The sequence below is a fragment of the Aotus nancymaae genome, unplaced genomic scaffold (assembly GCF_030222135.1).
Source record: "Aotus nancymaae isolate 86718 unplaced genomic scaffold, 86718_ANA_hifiasm-v0.15.2.pri h1tg000011l, whole genome shotgun sequence".
NCBI classification, from domain to species: domain Eukaryota; kingdom Metazoa; phylum Chordata; class Mammalia; order Primates; family Aotidae; genus Aotus; species Aotus nancymaae.
In genome coordinates, this window is record NW_026988422.1 from 15,476,682 (window position 1) to 15,496,971 (window position 20,290).

A 20,290-nucleotide genomic window follows, 5' to 3' on the forward strand; every position below is an offset into this window, starting at 1 on the left:
TTCTCCCTATCATGAGTTGCATAGATGAGAAGATTGAGGCGGATGGGGTGAAGAGGAAGGGAAAGAGAAGTTTAAGCTGGCTAGCTAACGAGTAGTAGAACTTAATCTAAAACCAAGGTTTTCAGCAGAAAATGCTTTTTTCCCCCAGAAAATGCCATGGTTTCCCACAAGCTTTGTAGCAAATCTGGGGCAGAGCACTGATGGAGAATCAGATCAGCCTTGTCTTCCTGGGTCTGGTAAGCACTAGCCATTTGACCATGGTCAAGTCACTAACTTTTGTGTCTTATTGTTCTCACTTATAAAGTCATGAGCAAGGAATCAGTGAATGGCATAATACTTGTAAGCTGTAAAATCTCTCTTGTGAAATGGTATTGACAATAATGTATGCTTTGCCTATCTTATAAAGTTGTGAGGCTAAAATAAGCTGATCCATGTGGAAGTGCTTTGTATAGTGTGGAGTGTTGAATCAATGTCGTCTGGAAGACTTAGGAAAGGGTCCCGAATGTGTGTGGGAACTGACAGCCAGTCCACTTCCATTCAGGTTTTAGGAGAAGCTATAATAAAGCACTGGCAGTAGCTCAAATCCCACTCCATCCTCTCTTCTCCCAGCATGCTGCAGAGTATCACTTGAGGAAAGTTACTTGAGTGGGTGAGCCAAACGCTCAAGTTCCAGCCTTTCTGAGTAGAAGCCACAGAGCATTCTGAGCCACAGCACAGATAACAATCACTGTTCCTCCAGGTATGTCTGAAACACTGGGGAACCCTAGGGAAGGAGGTCAGACGTCACTGCTCCTAAGGACCCGTTTTCTCCTGTATACAGCTCCAGCCCACATGATTTCACCTGGCAGCCCCAAGAGACAGAAAAGATCCAGAATTAGCAGGAGCCTCCTCTCCTGATAACCTAAGTGCTCTGATTGAAAGGCAGAGGGTATCAGGAGAATGGCTGTACCGAGTCGGCATTGATTTCTCCAGCCTTTGTCTGTGTCTGGTTTCTGTCTCGTTTGGAGGTGGTTACTGTTACTACAAGCAGCATGAATCATGTCTCTGTTAAAAAACAGAGCTTCAATTGTCTTACATAATCCCTGGTAACTGAACATCTAATAATAGCAAGCCATTTCCAGGTAGGGAATCTGTCTACCTCCCAGACACACACACACACACACACACACACACACACACACACTCTCTCTCTCTCTCTCTCTCTCTCTCTCTCTCTCCCCTCCCAATGCTTCACAGTAGAGTGAGACAGACAGAGAGGAGACAGGGAGAAAGGGGACAGCATAATTGAATTTTTTGGATTTTATAATATATTGAATAATCATGCATCATGGGATCTGATAACCAATATGTTTAACTGAACTAGTTCAATAAATGGTAGAAAACAATTCTTCTTCTTTAAAGTATTTGAAACTGCACAGTATTCCAAATCACACCAGATAGACAACTTCTCTAACACTCTTACAGTGCATAAAAACCCCAAACCCCCAAAACAGAGTGGGGTGAAAATTTCACCGGATTGTCCGCTAGCTTGGAACAACTAGCTTCAATTTTCAAAGGATTTTTTTCCTCTCTTTTTTTGTTTAACCAGAGAGTGATATTCCAAAGGTTCTTGGCTACAATCATTGCATAAAATTCCAGAGAGTGAAAAGCAACTGAAAATACGGCTGCAGTGTTGCACCATGCAGACTGTCTAACGTCAGGCACTGTTGCCCCAGTCACTTTCTTTGACAGAGATGACTTTGCATCTGAGGACTTACATTTTGTTTCCCATGAGTACACTCTCTGGCTTGTAGTACATGATGAGGTCTTTTCATAGCGGTTCCTCACTCAGCTACCTGTTAAGGTGATTACCGAAATAAAAAAATAATAGGAGAGGCTGAAAAATGACTTCTGAAAAATCACAAAGGTAAGTTTTTCTTTACCAATGTGGTTGAGAAAAACTATAAACCCTGGATGGTATTTTAAAAGTTTATGGGGAAAAACAATATAAATGTGTAACATATATATATCCATTTCCTCACTGCTTCACCTTGCCCATCCGAGGAAAAATCACTTAAAGGCTGTATTTTTTGAGTGTGCCTTCTCATAGTGAAGTAGCTGTACCTGTCATGTAAATTGGACTGCAGAGGGACTTCACAGAAAATTACAGATGGCTATAACATCCTGCCACTTATTTGCTCTAGAACCAGAGAAGAAAAACTTTCTTTTCTGTTTTTTTTGTTGTTGTTGTTCATGAAACAGTGGACTAGACTAGTTCAAACCAGAGAATGTCTTATGGCACACCCACTTTGAGGACCAGCACCTGGCTATTCTACATGCTCTTCAATTGTTTAGGGATATAAAAAGGCATGATGAGATAGTTACATGTCAAAATGGCTGTGCTTCCTCCAAACAGGATTTGCTTGGCTTATTTGCTTTTGGAGTACTTTCCAAATCCATAAACAAATGAGTATTGAATTGAAGAAGCAAACAGGAGAAAGAAAGAGACTGAAAAAGAAGAGAGAGAGGAAGAAGAAGGAAAAATACTGATTTCCCATTATTCCTATCTGCAAATCTGGCTGGATTTGATAACAAAACTCCTACTACTGTTCTCTAATGGTCTTTGCTGCATGCCATATGGACATGGCTTCTAAAGGGAATGAATTCTAGGTTTTCCTCACAAATATCCAAACACATAACAGCAGGGATCTTGATGACTAAATCACCCTAACTCACAACAAGGATCACAGGGGTGGAACATGGCTGTTCAGACTAGACTCTCCCGCTTATTTCACGTGCTTTGCGAATTAAATTGTTCTTAGACTTGGAAACCTGGTGGACTAAATGTTTTAATAAAACAGCCATGAGACACCACAGTTTTCTTTACAAAGGCTTTTCCTCTTAGCTACTGTGAATATACTGCTCAATGGTTCTACTTCTGGAAGAGCAGGAGGTTTGCCTCTTCTCTTTGCCTCAAAAACCAGGCTTATTCTACGCATCTGTGAGATGATTACACTTACCTGAAATTTCAGGGTACTATGTCAGACAGCTCCTTCACGGTAGTGTGTCTGGCACCTAAGCAAGGACTTGGTAGGCCAGACACACTTAAAATGTAAAAGTGGATGATTATGTTATTTTGCATCGTAACGACGAGAGTATTTCTGGATTGTGGCTGAGATGTAGATCATCATAACCATATGTGGCACAACAAACCACACAACATTGCATCATAAGCTTGTAGTTAATATTTTCAAATGATCCAGAGATTCTTTTTTGAAGTAGAGAAATTGCGGATGCTTTTTTTGACCCCTTTAAATAACTACTTATTCAATGTCTATTGTCAGTGATGGACTTTTTCTTCAAAAGAAGGGAGCTGGGCTATGTCAGATTCTCACCATGTTTTTCCTCTCCTAACACTGAAAAAAATATCAGTAAAACACCAAGTACAGCTGTTTTTGAATGTGATAAGCAATCAGTCTGTAGTAATCAGCCATATTGGTAATAGTTGGAAGTGGTGATATGGACGGCAGTGGGAACAACTGACTTACAAATGCACAGCAGTTGAGGAACTTTTCAGGGACCCAGAGCAGGTCAATGAGTAAATCTACTCTCACCTATGTATATGCTCCAACAAATATCTGAAACTCTAGAAACTTCAAGAGTCTAATACGATTATGCCACATTTATAGGTATTATAGCATCCCTATTATAAAAGGAGGCATACATGTTGATCTAGTGAGCTTCTCTATATTTGTACAACACTCAGGATGTGTCAGAGAACATATTTTAATTTTTAGAATCAGTTATAGAATCCGGCTGTTATTATAAAGTAAACTTCACTTCAAAAAATTGAGAAGCCAGCTGATAATCAAGATATACAAAGCAACATTGGTGGGATAAGTCAAAGAATTGTCTAAAATGATTACGGAGAAACTGAAGAAATTAAGGACACCTATCTATAATATGTGGATTCCCAGCCATGTTTGTAATCTGTTATGTGACCTTGGGCAAGTCATGAAACTTTTCCCAAGTGTCATTTTTCTCATCTATAATGTGGGCATGTTAGATTAGATGGTTTTTAAGTTCTTTCCACTAATAGTATTTGATGATTCTAAAGTAAGAAGAGATGACAGAGTAATTCCTGTTTCCTCTTGTGATAAATACTTGCTTTCTTCTGCTCCGTGTCTATGTAGTTTGCAGTATTAGATTTCTGGACTCAAGAAGTCAAAGAGTAAATACTGAAGCTATTTTTCCTTGTACACAAGGACAAATCGTAGGGGAATAATCCTTCCTTTCTTTGTATATCAATGTCTCTTCTCAAATCAGACTTATGCCTAAGGTAATTACGATCATTCTGGTACTAATACTCATGCTTCCCACAAGGCCCTCACCCATGCTCACACAAGCTTATGTGATTGGGTTATTTCTATATTTATGTCCTGGCTATTTTTTCTCTTCCAACTTGTTTATGAAGTCCCTGGTAAGCATAAAACTGCAAAAACAAAAACAAACAAATAAAATAAAACAGCTCTGTTTGAATAATTTACTTCAGTTGAAGCTGTATAAGAAAACATCCTAATGCCGAGGGGAAGAAAACAGGTTTTAAAAATACCCTGGTATCTTAGAAAAGACTAAATAAAATGTTGTATCAATGATAGTTTCATATGTTATTGTTTTTCATTTCCAAAGAGAATGCGATATATAGGCTTTATAGTCTGGTATACAGATGTGGCTATTTTTCCCCATAGCTCTCAGGTCAGTGCATCCTCAAAGCCAAGAAGGCCCAGAGCCTGCCGAGCTAGCTTTACATAAACAAAGGCGCGACACAGAAAACCCAATACCCGGAGCTTATATCATATCCTGACTAGGCACTCTGGTTACCCATGACTCGCTCTTTTCCATCTGTGCCCTGATTCTTTGCTGGTTTAATTCCCTTCACCTAGAATGCCCTCAGTTTGCCTCCCTTTACTGCTCAGAATTCCCTCTGGACACAACTAGCATCAGCCCCATTTTCAAGTAGCAACTTAGTCCAACCCAACTTAGTTTGACCAGTGATAATTTTCATGGATAGCAAGTGAAAATTCGTCCTTTTGATAACTGGAATCACTGAGACCACGTATTTAGGAAGCACTCAGAGAATACCAGAGAAAAGACCGTCAAGGGTTGCAGTGTCCTCATAGAGGGGAAAAAAAAAGTCTAGCTTTAAGAACAAGCCCAATATAGAAGCTGTGGCATGTAAGAGAAAAGTTGTAGCCAAGTACAGGAGGAATTGTGTTAAAACAGTCTGACTTTTTTTTTTTTTCAATTAAAAAGAAGAGATCCTCTGTTTCTTAAAAGAAGGAGTTTAGTCATTGGATATAGCAACATACAGTATCATAAAGTTTGATTGCATTAAATATGAAGCTAAAATGTCTACATTTTAGTAGACAGTACATGGGGCATAGCTAAATAGGCAAAGACATAGGATGTGTGTACAATCTGAGTTTCACTTCCTCCAAATCTCTCAGTTACAGGATCCCTCTCAGTCTGACGGTCCTATCATGGACAGCCTCACAAACTCTGACAACACCTGGCTGAGTTTAAGGGATGGACCATGATATATCTTGAGAGTAGAAGATGGAATGAAACTCAGAAATGCTGGATGCTTTTATATATGTATACAATTTTATTTACGCGTATATTTATATATCAATATATACAAACATATATATTTGTATGATGTTTGGCAACCTCATTCATGGTATTCCTGTGAAGTAGGCATGTGGTAAACATAATTAGCCCATTAAACAGATGGTAGGGCTCTGGCATATCTCACCATATTCTAAAATGGTGGAGCTGTAAGCAGGGACTAAAGAGAGTGCAGTTTGATACATGGCTAACTGCAAAGCTCTGTGAATTGCTACTTTCCTAAAGACAATCTGGGTAGGCTGCATTTGGCTGAGAACTGGGGATAGTTTAGGAAGCTTTAAAAATATACAAAGGGACAACTTTTCACATTCATTCAGATATAGTATCTTCATTTTTACTTACTAGAGGCATTTAAAAAAAAAACAGCTTTTTATCTTAACTCATCTGTGTTCCAAGCAAACTTCCAAATTGCTGAGCAGATTAAAAAAAAAAAAAAAAAACTTACATGCCAAGTAGAAACACTGGGTAAATGTTATTTTTTAAAATTGTCTTAACAAAGTGCACTCTTGGAAAGGATAAAGTTGAAAAGACGTTTGGTACTGTAAACATATAGCTGTCATTGTAGCACAGTGACCAAATACGTCCAAAAGCACATGTAATAAACTTTTATCAGACTGAATTATATGACCATGGCATTGCCACTCTATAGTACAGCGGGCTTCAGAGATCCTGTTATTAAATATTAGAGCCTATTTCTTTATCATTTGAAATAAGATCTAGCAGAAGCGAAAGAGTTACTAAAATTAAGACTTGAATTTACAAGTGTATTTGAACTGGCTTTAGGAAGACATGAAACATCAATACATCTGGAGAATAGAACTTGCAATTGACTGTTCTTTACCATCTGGTCTCAAGAACATTTTCTGCTTGGAAGTTGCATAAGCAATGAAAAAACACACAAACAACTTCCTGTACCATGTTTTTGGTCACTCATAATGACGCATTACAAAGTAAACCAGCTAAATATGAGCAACTGTGCCTTACTCCAGATGACAACATACATTATATAACGAAGATCAATGAAAAAGAACATCTTTATTTTAAGAGACCTGGACTTAAAATATTCAAGAATAAACATCCTTCCTTCTAAGGTGTTCATACTGAGTAGTTTTGGCTAGACAGGTTTTTAGAGTCACTACTACAAAACGATCCCTACATTTTTTCAAATTGAAAAAGGATTAAAAAAAAAAGCAAGCTATATTAAGGACTAAAATGTTCCATATATTTTAAAATGTTTTTTAATGACATAAACTTGACTCTTTAAGCAACAAAATATATTCTAAACATGTTTTTCATAGAAAACTTTTACATGTCCTTGTTTTCTTAAATACAGTATGTTGATACAGTTTAATTTTTTTTCCATGACACAGGGTCATCCTTGTGAATATTCATTGTTTCTGTTTTTCAGTAATATGCTTTTCTTGTGGTGAGAATTGGCCTTGTCCCTTGGCTCAGCCTAACGGCCACAGACTGAGCTACAGCCCACTATCCACTGCCATAGCCGACTAGCGTCACCGTCCCAGTTTTTCAGACCCATCTCCTCTAAATCTTCCATGCTAAATATATTTTCGAATCTGCTTTGGATTGGAAAATCAAATAAATAAGAGCCATAGAGACAATACTGCTTGAACACAGGGTTTGGTAGGAGACTTGGGGGAAACTCATTTGGATACTTGAAGGTCTTCATTTACTTCTTTGTTCAGGGTTGTAATTCAGAGATATGAACTACCGGAAATCGGACTTGCAGGTATTATTGCATAACACAGAGTGAGACATTTATGCACTTTTATTGCAAGCGTTCTTATTTTAAATGGGGTTGTCCAGAAATCCCTTCTTGATTACTTGATAGGTCTCTGGATCCATTATATTTCACTCCCTTGATTTCCTCAGGCAATGTAACTAACATGATGACAGTTGAGAAGTAAAGAAATAGCACATTTTTAGCATAAGGTGAGAGAGTCTTGGTAACTGACTTCATCACAGTGATGAAAGCAAAAATATTCAGTCAAGTCAGAAAATTTCCCTGGACTGCTAACGGGAACTCTGGCCTGACTAGACACTGGGAAAACATTGAAAACTGTGAAGCTATGTCTATTAATTTTCAGTGTTCGGAGAAGTAACATCTGATCATCTTTTTTCCCTTACTCCAAAAGGAGAAGTCAGAATAATTCACAATCTGTGATAGGATAGGGATAATATTAAAATTTACCTTTTTATTATCTCTGAAAATAGGATTTCTAAGCAAACTAATAATATTAAGACTGTTGGGAGGAAGGTTGGGGGAAATCAAATGTAACCTATATGAGGGGAAACATCTTTAACTACTTTAACATACACACCTGATAAGTTACTGACAATTCTTATTTATTTTGAAGTTACTGCTGAAGAAACTCTACTTGTTAAAACTTAGAAATCTTGGTTCAAACTACATAGAAATATTCCATGATCATGTTTTCAGCTAATTCTAGTTGTCTGTCTTCCAGTGTATTTGAACTGATGAAGTTTTAAAAAAAATCTTTAGCTTTCTAGAGTTATATTTTTACCTGTGTAATCTATTTGTTAATTTTTGTAACATGCTTATATGATAAAAAATACTATGTAGGTGCCGAGTTCACTTGTTATGGATTATTTCTGCATACAGAGAGTTTGCAAGAAACTTCAGTTTTACAGCAGCCAAGGTTACTGCAGACTAAAGCAGAAGTTCAGGCATAAACTTGTCTTCTACCGTTTCCCACCACTTTGCTATCAGCAGCATCTGAGAACATGGTTAATGAGTTCTGAAAATCATTCACAACATTGCTAATCTTTTAGGAATCTTATAGCCTTGCTGGACCTTTCCACAATCACAAGAGAAAAGCTTTGATGAAATTAGAACCAGTCCTTATACCCTCCCTTCCTTTCTTCTAGTGATTCATTTTTTTTTTTATTGGAACAATCGAAAGATTCAATGTTTTTAAATTCCATAGAAGACTAACGATTGAATAATTTTCTCACATCTCTGTTTGCACTTTCGCAGTCTGGTTGCATTGATTTGTGTCTCACAAGTAGACATTTCCTTTGTTGGTCACAAATCAATGCTATAGAACAAACCTGCCAGCACATTCCACCCCCACTCCCATTTTTTTTTGCAGTTTAAAAACAAAGCACATTTATATACTTTTTGTTTTAAAAATTAATTTCACTGGATAGTAATACACTAAAAGAAGAAAAAGCCTCAGAGTTAAAAATCCTCAGAGTTAAAAATCCGTGGGAGAAGGAGCTCCTCTCAAGCTGGTCTCTGATCCTTTCACACTGCCAGGAGCAGAGAACTGCCTAGTGGGAGAGCAGCAGCTCTCCTGGTGTGTTCTGTTGACCCAGTTAAGGTCCTCGCCTTCATACATCACAAGGCTGCCCAAAGCAACACACTGTGATGTCACAGTCAGCTATGATTTCATGGCAGGAAAAACCCAAAAAGACAGAAAAGATTGAACATACCTGGCTTTTATTCAAATCTTCTAAGAGTGGGCAAAGGGAATATTTTTTTTTTTTTTTTTTTTTTCCTGAGAGAAAAAGAGCATAAGCTTTCTCACGTGAATGTGAAAACTCGGTTCTGAAGCTACCCTGGTGCTTTTACCCCAAGTGGATAAGCATGAATAAAGAAGCACAAAGAAACACTGTCATCAATCAGAATGCTCTTGCCTATACTTAGCTACAGGTGGAAAGCAAGCAGGCATGATTTGATTTACCTAGATTAAAAGAGCAATTTTCTATCTTCTTTTTTTCCTTTTAAAAATAGCCAATCGATTTTGGCCTAGCTATTGCTGACTGTACCAGGTCCATTTTAATACACCACTGATTAAACGGTATGTTCATGGCTGAAGGCACTACAGCAGGAACAAACAGAAGCAGCTGAAGGAAGGGGGTGGGGGACCAGAGGCGAGAGCTCCAAAAAGCACTCATTGAAGGCCACAACTACTCGGCACTTCCCTTGTGGACTGTCGATATAGCACATTTTAGGCTTGAACCAGATGAAATATAATTCTGGGAGTTTGAAGCCTGGAATTCATTTAGCTTTTTAATTCTGACCTTAAGAATTTTTTAAAAAATCAAAGCTACATTTTTTTTAAATGAGGGAAATATTGTGTCCTAAATTGCAATGACATCTGAAATGAAGATGTGTCTCAGAAAGATGCTTCTTATGAAAAACTTAAAATTTCATAAGTTATAGAGAGTTATCTACTGAAATTAGATGTAGTTGTTTAGAGATTTGGTTTAGCAAAATTGCATGTAAAAGAAAATATAGGACTTTTCTATAGGGTGACTATACATGGGGATTCATCGGGCAGCTCTCAGAAGAGGGGGAATATCTCTACTGGTTCTGGAAGATAACCATCTTGATTATTATGAGAAAGTACAACCTTCATCAAAGTCTGCGTGGCAGGAAAAATAAATTAGGGAGGGACTTTCTCAGGCAACTCAGAGAGCTCCAACATCCCACAGATGTTTCCCCTGAAAAAGACAAGGTCCACCTAACAGGTGAGACTTCAGCTGAACAATGATGCCAGGACTTGGGAGCTGGGTCTGAGAATCAGTGAACTCCATGTTTAAAAAGTGAACCCACTTTTTTTTTCTGCTTGCTTACTGATTCTTGTTCCCTTCTCTCCCGTTTCCTCTCTCCAATTATCATTTACTTAATTTGAAATCCTGGCCTTAATGGGGACAGAACTGCATCCAGAGGTACTATTAAGATAAGAAAATTCAGGAAGAAAGATTTAATGAGGGGCTTAGGAGTTTTTGGAGGAGGAATCGGAAATTAGAGAGAAGTGAGGGAAAAACTAAGAAATTAAATATCAGCCTCAGCACGGTGACTATAGAAGAATAGCTTCTGAGAGACACAGATGGTCTGCATTCTCCAGAACAAAAACAAACAGGAAGTAACAGGGCCAGAGCCCCCTCTCTCCTTCATTCCTCTCTCCAGTGCAAATTGGAAAAAAACTGAAATGTGTCCACATCAAAAAGTTTTCCTTCAAACTCTAGCAAGTGACCACAGTAAAAGAAACAAGAGAGCGCTGGTTCCAGCAGGTAAAATGCTGTGGGGTGAGGTAGAAACCAGGGATTAAATACATAGAGTTTGGGGGCAAATCAGGCTCTATAGCTAACTAATGATGAATGGAGCAGACAGGTGGCAGATTTGAGGTCTGGAGAAGAAGAAGGGCTCCATTTTGAGCAGGCCGTTTTCTGGAGGAGGGGTGGGGGCTGCTGTGGAAAATGGCTACTCCCTGGATGCAGAGGGAGACAACTGACTTAGTGGAGAAAAGAGAAGAAATAAACTAGGGAGTCATCTGGGGACACATTGAGTTAGTGAGGGTTTTAGTTTGGATGATAACAAGCTCTTATACCATGGCTTTGACTCATAAAAAATGTAGCTGGGATGGATGGCTACTTACAGGGTTAAAAGCAAACTAGCTCTTCTATTCCCAAATCTGAATGCTGAAGTGCTGCCTAGAACAGCAAACATGCACATGCAAAACATAAAAAATACACAAAATGGAGGTGCAGAGGAGGTACAGGATGCACCAGTTACCTCCTTCCCCACACCCTTCAATGGCACAGAGCTCTGGCAGGGTCATCACCAGTATAACTGGAGTCTTACAAGCCATCCCACAGAGAGAAACCATCCCAGGTCCCCTGTGGCTCCAGGCAGCCGTGAGGACAGTTTTCATGTTCCAAAACTAATTGGACAGTAAGGAGTGTCTGTAAGAATGAAAGCGGGTGGGAATGGAGGATGGAAATAAAAGGGAAAAAAAGTGTCCTTGTTGAAAGTTTTAAATTACAGGCTCAGTAAAAAACTGGCATTCCACCACATCCGGTCTAGTTACCAAATGGAAAAATAGGGTCATTAACATGTTTATTTGAATTACATTAGTCCTTCTCTTTCATATTTAATTTATTCTGTTAGAAAAAAACACAACGCTCTGCATGCTGGTGAAAGGCAGGGGTGTAATGGATCAGGGAGCTGAAATACAATGATCTTTACCCATTATCTACCCTGCTAAGGCTTTTCAGAACTTACTAGGATCATTCAGGGATTCTTCCCTCAGGAGGGAGGGAAGGGTACAGAAAGATGTAATGTACAGACGCTACTGAGTTTGTTAAACTAATATTGAGGCACATTTGAATTAAGGAGTGTAAGGACAATTTTAATATGGAATGAAAATTTATAAAAACAAGAAAAGTTTGGGATAAATGACCTCTTCTCAGACTGACAGCCCAGACACAAGGTTGGTGCTAGGCTTACTGAACATTACCCACGATATGGAAGCTGTAGAACATTGTGTTATTAGTATTCGCGGAATTAAAAGACGAAGTCTGCAGGATGATCTCATGAGGCTTGCTGTCATCCACAAGAGGTCAGAGCAACATCAGTACAAATAACTATAATGCACTACATTCAGGGAAAAATGAAAGAAGGTATATTTTTAGGAAGATGTCCAAAATGACCTGGCTATCTTTGTGGTGGTGGTGACATGAAAAGGACACAGATTTCATATCACAAGACCAGTCCCTGCTCCACAACTTACTAACACCATTTGCACAAGTAATTCAATCCCTTTTCCTCATCCATAAAATGGGAACATGAACAGTTACCATAGAGATGTGAGGATCAGTTGAGATGATCTATGAGAAAGTGTTCCATAAGCACTGTACAAATGTAAGACATTTATTTTCTGAAGACAGTGGTGCCAAGTGCAGGCCAAGCAGTGTGCCAAATATCCTCAGAAATAGGACTGGAAACCAAGCAGGGAATGCTCTGACAAAGCTGAAGAGGACAAGGATCTCCCGTCTCAGTGTGACTGGTTGTATCGCTCACTCATACCTGAAGGGATTTCTCACCGGGATGCTGACCTTGGGTTCACAGACTGCCTCCACAGTGGGTTGCCACCCACTCATAATGAGTCATTTAAAGTTCAAATCTTACTTCATGCTAGCGATGCTAACATAGAGGCAAGCAGTTTTAGGCTTTTTTTGGTCACAGATTTCTGCTGCCATTGTCAAAACAGTAGCCCCAACCTCTGACTGCCACCTAGGGGAGCCAGCCCAACTTAGACTTAGTTCTGGTCACTTTAGTGGAACAAATTGTCTTGGAAAACATTGCCTTGTACTTCTTCTTTAGGATCTCCAAAATGAGCAAAAACATTCAGTCTCTAGTTTTGCCTTCAGACAGGTTTCTCGCTTTGCTCCAAACAGAATCACGTCTTTTTTGTTATGATTCTTCCTCTTTGGTCCAGTTTGTTGAACATTTTGCCAGCTGTCTCTAACCTGAACTTTGGCTTAAATACAATTGCAGTCACACTAAGATCATTCTGTTTTGAGCCCAGAGCATACTTAGAGTGTAATTTTGACAGAGGGAGGGGAGAGTTAAATTACGATCAGCTCTAGTAAAAGATAATGGTAACCCATGTGTGGAACACTTGGTCCTTCAAAAAATAAATAAATAAAAAGGACAGGAGAAAGTTCAGTATTTTTTGGTCATATAATCCGATTTTAATCACACACAAACACATACATACATAAACGTATGTATTTATATCAAGAGAGATGTCTGAAACAAAATACAATAAGAAAGTTCAGTATTAATTAAAATAATCATGATATAAGATGAAGATTTCTATTTATAATGGTAAAATTCAGGCAAGGAGATTGTAAACATCTATAAAGAAACAAAAGGCCTGGGTAAGTGACCATGGATTTCTTCATCAAATTCTACTGTACATGAACTGGAAGCCATCTTATTACTTTTCAAAAGAAACAATTTATGACAAAGAACTACTTTACACAGTAGGCAATAAACTTATAAAATTCATTAAAGGTTGATGACATAAATAGTATCATAGAGGTTTAGCTAAATTCATGGATAATAAGTCCATAGTGGGTTATTCAGAGAAACTAGGCTATCTGGAGGAAAATAACTCTAATTCTTGAAGTTAGCAGCAAGGACAATTGTGTCTTATGTAACGGTTTCCTGGCCTTGTGATCAGAAAATGAATGCTGAGCTGAAAGGACCATAAGCCTGAACCAGAAGGACCTTTCTTATAATCATATGCTTGTAAGAAAGTAGGGACTAACTATAGTGCTGATATTAAGCCTGCTGGGCCCAGAAAGTACACAAATGCTTGAACCTGCAGTCACACATGTCATATCCTAAGTCGTATTATGCCACTCCTCTGCAGCAACTGTTATCATCTCCATGTTACAGATGAGAGAAGCAAGGATCAGAGAAGTTCAGAGAGGAAAAGTAAATTAACAAAGGTCACACAGCTGGTAAATGGTAGATTTGGGATTTGAATTTAGGATTATCTACTTCCAAAGCTCTGCTACCACACTGCTGCTGTTTTCTGCCCAGTAGCCTCAAGTATTAACAGCTTAAGATGATCAATTTAACCTGTTAAAGAGATGTGAGGTCTTGCTCTTCATTTCCCTTGATATCTAAACTGTGTGTACTATAGCTTCTTGTCATCAAACCATGTGCACATCTATGACTTTACATTAAAGATGTCTCCAGCTCTCATTAAGAGGGAACAAAAAAAGCAAACAGATCACGAGAAGGTAAAAGGCATATGGCTTTTACATATGCTGCTATGGATTATTTATAGAGTACCTCAGACTACAATGTATATTAACAGAAACTCTTTCTTCTCTATCAACTAATCTAAAGACTCATTCTTAGGTTTCCTAATCTAAACTCATGTACTACAATAGAAGTAATAGCTAAGAAGTGAATGAATATGATGGACTCCAACAACCTCCTTGCTTTAGTAATTCTAATGTTGAATGGGATATCAAAATGGATAAGAAATAGCTGAGTTGGGAGAAAAGCAAAATGAGGAGAAGAAACATCAGAGAAGAATCCAGAGTTTACTTTCCCAGACTCTGATTTAAACTGCATGAGCTTTGTTTCTCCACATTTTGAAGAAAATTTCAGTTTAGTAAAAGGAGATTATGTAATGCAAGAGTGTTGCTAGCCTGAAGGCTGTGATAACATATCTTATGAGCTCTGTGTCCCTCATAACAAAAGTAACAAAACTTTCAAAATTATTTGTAGCCTTGAAAGATAATACAAAATACCTGTATCTTAATTTCTGTCCTTGTAAAATGGGAACACTTATTTTTATATGAAACAATGAATACATAAAATACTATATAGTTTATATAAAATTATATAAAATATATACAAAATGTAATTATGAAATGTAAAAAATAGAACATGCTATACAATAGTCTATAAAATATATAAAATACTATATATTTTTAATGAAATTATATATAAAATTATTACATATGTTTACATGTGAATAGGAGCTATTTATGAGTTTTATTAAAAGTCTAGGTAAAAGTAAAGTCATCTATAATCCTTTCTCTCGAGTTCTCTTCCCTTTCCTTTCATACATTTTTGCTCCCCTTTCTTTTCTTACCCCCCCGCCCCGCCCCCTAGGATTTTAGCCACAGATGTAATGGGTTTCTGTAACACTGGCAACTCATAGCTTTCATAAATGTTCCCTTGGCTAGGGACCACCCAAATAGTGACCTAATAGTAACCCTCACTGGCTAATGAAAAATCAGTGTGGTTTGATATCATTAAGACAAGGTCAAAATAATTCTCTAAGCAGAACTGTCACACCAATGTGACAATCTCACTGCAAACAAGGCATGGGGATGTGGCATTGCTGCACCTGGCAAAGCTATGTCATTGTTTAACTAAACTAAAGGAACTATCAGTGCCAAAGAAGAAAGAGAATAAGAGAAAAATGTCAGAAATGACTGTCTAGGTTCAGAGAAAAACTGCTTGATGAAGGGGCTTATAGGGATGGAACACATCTTCGAGTGAAGGCCAGCAGCTTTGAGCTCTGGTTCTGGCTCTTGATACAAATTTGGTATGCTGAGTAGTGAAAAATCACTACACTGTCTAGGCCTAAATGCCTTTGCCTGTAAAGTGAGGGACTCCTTTCAAATCTAAAGTTCTTATTTTGTAAGTCTTGTTTGGCCGGTTTACTCAGTTAGAACATAGGTTTAATAGGGTTAACATTATAGATTCAATTCCCATATAAAGCAGATGACCTGGTATAATGCTTTGCACATAGTACTTGCTCAATAAATATTTGTTCAATGACTAAATGTCTTGGAATAGAGTAAAACTTTATTTCATAGTCAAAGATTCTAATTTAGGTTTAAATGGAGAAGGGCCAAGAGAGAGTACAGGGATTGATACCAATTGTATTGGTATCAATACAATTGATACACAGGGATTGATGCATCTGTATTCCTGGATGAAATAAGTTAAAACATGGGTCTCACTGACATTGAGACAGTGGTATCACTGTATAGTAGTTGTGCTACAAGAACAATATTACTATTTAGACTCCTTGAATCACTTGAGAGTGTTCTTGCCAGTAGCCTCTTCCCAAAAGAGATAGCCAATCCTGAGAGAATTCCCTGATTTTAAGATTGCATAAATAGCTCATCAAATCCTCACAACATTCAGTTGGGATAGGAAAATTACAGATATTTTTTCCTCTCCATTTTCACCTGGAAAACCACAAGTCTGCTTCCATTGCAGTCACCCCATCTCCTACAGGAATGGGAAATGACTTAGCCAGTATTATAGATTGAGTCACTACCTCTTTGTAAATATCATAGTTGGGCATAGAATTTGCCCATGTGTAGGATACCCAGTTACTTATTTATTTATTTGAGACGGAGTCTCGCTCTGTCGCCCACACTGAGTGCAGTGGCGTGATCTCGGCTCACTGCAACCTCCGCCTCCTGACTTCAAGCAATTTTCCTGCCTCAGCCTCCTGAGTAGCTGGGATTACAGGCGCCCACCACCATGCCTGGCTCTGTTTTGTATTTTTAGTAGAGACAGGGCTTCTCCATATTGTCCAGGCTGGTCTCGAACTCCTGACCTCGTGATCTGCCTGTTTCGGCCTCCCAAAGTGCTGAGATTACAGGTGTGAGCCACCGCACCCGGCCTTACCCAGTGATTTAGGTGGCAATCATATGCCAGAATTTTGCTTTAGGTAATGGGAATCATGTTATAAAAGAGCATGTAAAAATACAAATTGAGATACTTAGTAATATCAACCACCTGATCAGTGTGGTCAAACATGATAATTTGAATTCCCTAGCAATACTTAAAAAAAAAAAACCTAACTATATAGAGGGATTAGAACCTGGAAGATAAAGAATCAAACATTAGAAAAAGTAACCTTGGATCATAAATATTCTGACATTTTCAATTTGCTTGCAACAAGCAGGGTTTTGTTTTGGTTTGGTTTTGCCTCCTTGAGTGTATTGTGCCCCCACCTTCTCCTCTTCTCTAGAAGCTGATAGAGTACAGGTGCGGATGGTGAAACTCAATCACAGAGCGCTGACAGAGCTTTCCGTAGGGCCTACAGAACAGATCTACCGAGTCTCACATCTCCTGGTCAGCAGCGACAGGTAAATGCTAGCTTTATTTTAGTAGATCAGTTGCAGCTCTACGGGCAGCTGTCCTTACTGCACATAATCAGTCCCTCTTTTCAGGGGGTTATAACTCAACCATCAAAATACCAAAATATGCTCTAGTTTGAAACTTGGTATATAGAGTCCTAAGCCCGGGAATGACTGTGGTTTACTTCCAAATTTAAGAAAATATTGAGTTTTGTAGGTTGTTTATTTACTATTTTCAAATATGTTTGAAGAATCTTTCAAACTCCATAGGAAAATGTACTAAAAAGGACACACCATTTTAATACCTTTGGTAATTCATTCTGAATTTCAGCACACCACTGAAAGGACCAAATAGCTGTGGAAAAAGAGTTTGTTTTATTTTCTTACCAAATACAGATGTTTTGACCACTTGGATCCTCATCAGTGTTCAAAATATTAGTGTGTTGTAACATAATAAAATAAAGGCATTAACTTCTTTGTTTTGTTCCTTTCAGTGATGTGCAGAATGGATTAATGAGTTCTTGTTTCTGGCCCTTGTATAACTCAAAAACTCGTTTCAACTTAAATAAATTAAGTAATTAGTTCATAATATGGCCTAATCACCTCTGGTATTTTGAAACAAACAAAAACACAAAAATGGCTGTTGCACATTTGCTCTTAATTACCTCCACATAAAATACTCGTGTGGACTTTATTACAGGTGACATAAATTTCAAATCTAAGCCTTGTTTGTGATAGAAAGTCTGGGATATGGTATTGTGTAGACTCCCATGAAGATTCTGTAACTCTCCCTACTATTTTCCTCAAGAAAATGAAACCACAGTCTACAAAACCACATTCTTGCTCTCTTAATTGGCAAAAGAAAGTACTTTATTTCAAAAACTCTGAAGAATAGGTTACTTCCTACAGAGGCTCAAAGGATGTTAATATAAAAGGCAGTATCATTTCTGGAATTTCTGCAGTGTTCAAATTTTGCTTTTGGATTCTGAACGGTTCTTGTTTGCATACACGTCTATCTGGGAATTGCTCTTAGTGATCGGGACAGCCTTATGGAAATCCTTCCAGATGAATATACTCAATAGAGCAAAAAATCTTGCTGTCTTTAATGTAAAGGAAAAAAGGACTTTTAAACAACTGTGTAATTGTGAGTTCTAGCCTTAAAGGAACTTTCTTGGCTTGGATTTCTTCTACCCTCCCCTTCAGATACTTAATAATCAAAGTATATGCCAAGAAACTAATGATGCAAACCAGAGTATTGCTCATGAACTTGGATCGCTTTCCCATGGTGTAGTGACCAAGATTGGACCCAAAAAGTCGATGACAGAAAATAGACATGCAACATAATCAAGGTACGCCTACCTTGGGGAAACTCATTATGAGTTTCCTTCATAAGTGTGTATAATGATTCTCAGTATAGATTCTGAAACTTGTAGGCTAATCTGACCATCAGCTGTGAAAGGAAGAAGGATCAACTTTGATTAGTAAACTTCTAGGTCATTTGCTTGGCATGAACCCACTGATGTGTCAGCTGCATACCTCACAATTCTTTAGGTGTTATCTGATGTTACCAGGCATTCCTGATACCCTTTGAATTTCAATACAGAAATCTAAGTACAACTAAACATTTCTCCAAGCTGTGACAGCTTTATGGTTATTACTCATTTTAGAACTGAGACCAACTTTTCTTCTGACATTTGACCTAGGAGAGTTTCTCCTTTAGCTTTCTGAGTCATGCAAATTTATTCAAATGCTGTATTGCAACCCCCGTCAGTTGTGGCCATACATTCACTTAGTGATACACAATAGGCTCTCAATACACATTTCCTTTCCAGAATGGAACTAGCCTTATTATAAGGAAAAATGGAATACATTGCAATAGAGTTCTAAATGAACTAGAAGAAAGACTCATAGATCTTGAGTATATTAAAAAAAAATCAAGCAGTGAGAACAGTTGGGTTTTGATATAGCTTCCCAAGGGAAATAGTAGAAGTTTTGTTACTCAGGGCATTTTAAAGTAGAATAGACAAAACACTAGTGGGGTATGTTGAAATAAAATATGCGTAGTCCGTCTGTGAATTAGTGTTTACTTTAAATATAATTATAAGTGAAGCAACACTGTAATGGGAATTTTTCATACACAGGAAAGCTATGGCTACTATGTTTCCACATCGACCATATGTTGCACATATTGGTTGGTGTGGATGTGTATCCCTACTGCCCTCTAGTGGATGAAATGTAAGACCTACCTGATTAACCAGATCTAACAAGCTACTATGGTTTGGGGGTATATCAATCTTTAATCATTTAGGGTAGAAAGAAAATAGCTGTGTTGATGCATTTTCCATTAAATTATAAAATTGAAGGGCATTAAAAACAACAGAATCAAACTCTGTAATTAAGACTGCCATTTAATGTTTGTTCGCACACGGTATTCATTTCTGTGTATCCCTGCCAAAGATCCATTGTGTAATGTTGTCCTCACATGACATTAAAAACACCAGTTCCCTGGAAAATATAAAAAAGAAACCGTGCTGCCTTGAAATACATGGAGTTTACTTTCAGAAACAGAAAATTAATACAGACACAGTGCAATAATTTGGAACACAAATAATGGCTACAAGAAACTTGAAAACCAGGACTGCTCCTTAAATCTGAGCAAGCATATTAGCTGTCTTTGGGTGTGCTGGCTGGTAGTCAGCAAAGGGCAAGCAAAATTGGGTTTCAGAACAGGGAAGCTGATTTGAGAAAGGACTGACTAAACACATAGTAATGGGGCAGGAAAATAACTCTAAACACACATTTGGTACTGTGGGTATATATTTAATGCTATCACATTGAGGCTGCTTTTCAAGGGTGGAACCCAGATGCTGTACTCCCAACGAAGAAAGATAGGGACCTGTACAGTTCTTTGGCATTTTGTCATTAAGACACAGGACAAATCGGAGGACCGTTCTCTTTGTATAATTTTAATTATTTTACAGAATTTAGACTTTAATCACTAAGTTTTAATCTCACACTTAGCATATAAAATAAGTCTCCTAAAGCACCAAGAGGAAACAATTATACAATCTACATTGCCAAAACGACTGATAAACCAAATAGAATAAATGAAATCCAAAAGAAGAGAAACATACCGTGTGCATGCTGAATGCACCAG

At 37.9% G+C, this 20,290-nt stretch overlaps 1 protein-coding gene across 27 annotated transcripts in view; it reads right to left on the reverse strand.

Moving 5' to 3' along the window:
• The window catches only part of ZBTB20 (zinc finger and BTB domain containing 20), an 822,970-nt gene that overhangs the window by 85,674 nt on the left and 717,006 nt on the right, over nucleotides 1–20,290 (reverse strand). For 3 of the 27 annotated variants that reach the window (XM_064374639.1, XM_012463972.2, XM_064374648.1), the window contains one exon: nucleotides 1,758–1,835. The exons of the other annotated variants lie outside the window; for them this stretch is intronic. The gene's annotated coding sequence lies outside the window, so the exon portion shown is untranslated. The remainder of the gene's footprint in view (nucleotides 1–1,757; nucleotides 1,836–20,290) is intronic. 27 annotated transcript variants of the gene reach the window in all.